Raw genomic sequence first — 3,590 nt, 5'->3', positions numbered from 1 at the left:
CTAATTCGACAGGAGAAAGTCTCCACAATTACCTAAACATTCCTCCTCCTAAGTAGCCTAAAACCTACCTTCAATTCTATCCCCATCTCCCCGCTCCCTTTGAAAAGAACTTGGGGGCCATACCCTTTGTTTCCCGGTCTCACCCTTCACCTCCATTTTTTGTTCCAGATATCCTGACCCATTCATCTATAGGCAGTATGGGAGACCCAAACAAAGATATAGGCGCCGACAGACACACCCAGCACATGCCTTCTCAAAAGCACGCGCGCGCGCACCCACCCACCCACACACACTCAGGCCCACAAATCCAGAGGAGGGCCTATACCTGCTTCAGCAGGGCTAGGTCCCTGGCTTTCTCCCCAGATGTCTCTATCAGAGGGCCCCAGGCAGGCTCTTCCCTGATGTCCCCCCACCCCATTATCTGTGAAGGTGTCACTACTCTGTGAAGGCTTGGGGAATGGAGAGTTACCCCACATAAAGGATGACAGGATGCCCCACAGACTTGCCGCCCTGGGGCTCTAGTTCGCCTCCCTCCCCTACCAAGCACTAGACTAACCAGCCAGACCTGTCTAGTACAGAGAGAGGCAGCCGACTCAGGACGGGAAAGCCTGGGCTTGGCCCAGCCCCTAGCTCTAGGACACACAATCCTTTCTCCTTCCCTCAATAGCCAACGGAAAATTAGCCACAATTAACATCAGAGGCCTCCGTTTCCACTGCCTCAGAGTCGGAGCCTCTCCTTCCTTCAGTGCCACCTTTCCTGCTAACTCCAGCATCCTGTGTCCCCTTGTGCAGGAAGACACTCTAGGACTGTGTGCGTGTGTGCAGGGAGGTGGCTGCCGAGAGCCCGGGTGTGAAACGGAATGGGGACTGTAATAGGAAGTCAGCAAGGAAGGCGCCATGCTCCAGCAGCCGGCTCCCCCAGGCCCCAGGGACTTCGGTTGACTTGAACATGGAAACGGAGGCTGCCGGGGCAGTGGCAAGGGCAGGCCAACTGGCTACGGATCAGGGACACGGCCTCGGCCACCATCAGCCAGGGGTGGTGCACAAGCCCGTTCACTGTACTCCCCACCCCAGCGGGAGGTTCCCGAACTTGGGCAGACGTCAGTGGCGGGAGAGGCAAGGCGAGAATAGCGAGGAAAAGCAAGGACGGGTAATAAAGCAAATCTAAGTCCCAACCTCGGTCTCAGCAGCCACTCAATGCTGGCCTGGAGCCCAGACTCTCCCACATCCCCGGCTCGGATCTCAGGGAGGCAGGGAGGAAAGAGGCGGGGGCCGGAGGGCGCAGGGCGGAGCCTGGCCGCCCGAGCAAGCGGGAGGAGTCTCGACCGAAGCCTCGCCTCCTGCCCGCCCCTCTCTTCTTCTAATCTCACCATCAATCTCTCACACATATATTTATTTTTTCTCAAATTCCCCTCCCTCCCCCACAACGCACCACCATAATAGGTCTGCTGCACATGCGTACTGCAGGCAGGGGGTGGGTTTGTATTTTCAGACCTTTTGCAAAGAAACTACCAGAATTTTCCGCACCACCCACAATCATTCCCCACCCCCACCCCCAAGGAATCACATCTATATATTATGTTATATTATTTCTCTCGACTTGCCAGAAGGGGGAGGGAGAAGAAATGAGTTTTGGCTTCCTGCTCCCTTCCCCCACCAACACGACTGCTATTATTTTAAACGTTTAACAATGTAAGGAGACTGGAGAGAGGGGGAAGGGATAAAATTGGTCTTGAGTAAGAATGTAAAACAAAATGGTGAGAATCAAAGCAGTCGGAATGGAAAACAATGGAAACCTCTCCTGTGCACAAATGCATATTCTAGACAAGGAAGAGCGAGGGCAGCCTGAACACATTGCCTTAGAGGAGGGTTATTTTCCCCACACTTAGGTAGACAGAAATAATGAGTGGGCTAAAAATATTTTCCCGAAGTTTTACCTCCGAAAGTCATCTGAGGGGGTGTATCTGGGTCACTCATTCGACTTGGAGGGCTGAAAGGGAGATAAAATTGCCCAGGGGGAGAGGGGAGGTGGGTTTTCATTTCAGATGTAAAATGTAAGCAGCCTTTGACGTTTCTTCTGGTCTATTCAGAAAGCCAAGAAGGAAAGCGGAGGCCAGGTTGACACAAAGACCCATCTCAACCTCGGATCCTTTCACGCTTTTCTCCCCCACGTACCCAGATCCGAGACCCACCCAACCCCACCCCAGACTCCAAGTCCCAATACAAATAGGTGAGCGCTGCCAAGCCCCTGGCAGGACCTGGCGACCTTTCTTTTCCTCTTTTCAGCGCCTCTGCCGGAGGCAACCCCAAAGGCACCCTCTCCCCACAACTCCTCATTCCTCCCCTTCCTGCCAAGGCAGGGGGCTCTCTGGGAGAACTTTTTCAAAACTTTTCCCTTTTTCAGACAAGCTTGGGGGGTGGGGAGGCTTTATCCAGTTTCCAGGAGACGCACATCCCTCCCCGACCCACAAGAAAGCACCCCCCCTCCCCGCTCCCCTAAAGGTCGTCTCGGCTAGACAGGAACGTTTGCCACAGAAGCCACACGGATCAATATGAGTTTTACAAAGAGCCCGGTGTTGGCCGTTTTCAAGTTTGGTGCATTTGTGCCGCATGGCAGCCAGAGGCCCGGGGGTGCGGACGACCCCCTGCTGTTCCCCAGTTGGGGGGTGTAGACACCCAGATGCTCACCTATCCCAAAGACTAGAAATCACTCCACTAGGAGGGTGGTCTGAGGGGGACACCGCTGGGCGCCTGACACGGCGCAGCGGTCTGGAGAGCGCCGCCCAGAGAGTGCCGCCGGGTGACTTGTCACCTCGGGGGAGGGGTGCTGAGTGATGGTCAAGCTGCAGAACAGCTGGGTGGGCAGTTCACGCCCCCCAACGTGCTCAGGGAGTGGGTGGTTTCAGCGAGAGAGTGAGTGACAGTGAATGGCAGCCACGTGAGAGTCACAGCTGGGCAGCTTGGGCACCCCAGACTGACGGGGTCAGGAGAGGGATCCCCTCCCCACTGCACTTGACACAAAAGAGCCCAGAGCCCCGGCGAGATGAAGGGGGTGGAGCTGGGGGCATCTGGTTCCCCAGACACTCTCCTCTTCGCTCCCCAATCCTAAGGGACTGCTGTCCCCTGCACAGGCTGGGGGAGCGAGGGGACGAGCTCCAGTCTTATTCCAGGAAGTGGTCTGCGTGGACTGTAGCCACCACCTGCCCCTACTTATCAGCAGCCCACAAACATTCACAAGACCCCTCCCTCGCGTGCCACCGCACGCCCCTCAGCTGGCGGGCATCTAAGTCCTCGCGGGTGGAGGGGGGGTCCGATGGACACCGTCCCCACTCTGCCTGCCCAAGTCCTGAGCGGAGGGGGCAGGCCCGTCGGCTGCTCCGGGCGGGGAAACCCCACTCTCCCTCGGTCCAACCCCACCGGGGCCCGAGCCCGAGGGGCGCTCGCGCGGCCGCCCCTCCCCCGCGCCCCTCCCCACGCCGCCGTCCGGCCGCCAGGGTCTCCGCGGTCCCTCGCTCGGCCAGGGAGGGGGCCCTGGCTTCGCCTTGGCCGTTTCCTGCCTACCCCCTCCCCGCCGAGGGTAAAAAAAAACC

The 3,590-nt window shown here is 57.7% G+C and overlaps 1 long non-coding RNA gene across 1 annotated transcript in view; it reads left to right on the top strand.

Moving 5' to 3' along the window:
* Positions 1-2,688: 2,688 nt before the first annotated feature.
* LOC108514332 (uncharacterized) overlaps positions 2,689-3,590 on the top strand; it is a 26,742-nt gene continuing 25,840 nt past the window's right edge. Inside the window, exon 1 of the long non-coding RNA XR_001881190.1 lies at positions 2,689-3,577. This is a non-coding gene — a long non-coding RNA (uncharacterized LOC108514332). The remainder of the gene's footprint in view (positions 3,578-3,590) is intronic.

This window comes from Rhinopithecus bieti, unplaced genomic scaffold (assembly GCF_001698545.2).
Source record: "Rhinopithecus bieti isolate Rb0 unplaced genomic scaffold, ASM169854v2 scaffold_32008, whole genome shotgun sequence".
Taxonomy (NCBI): Eukaryota; Metazoa; Chordata; class Mammalia; order Primates; family Cercopithecidae; genus Rhinopithecus; species Rhinopithecus bieti.
This window is presented reverse-complemented; position numbering and strand designations above follow the sequence as displayed.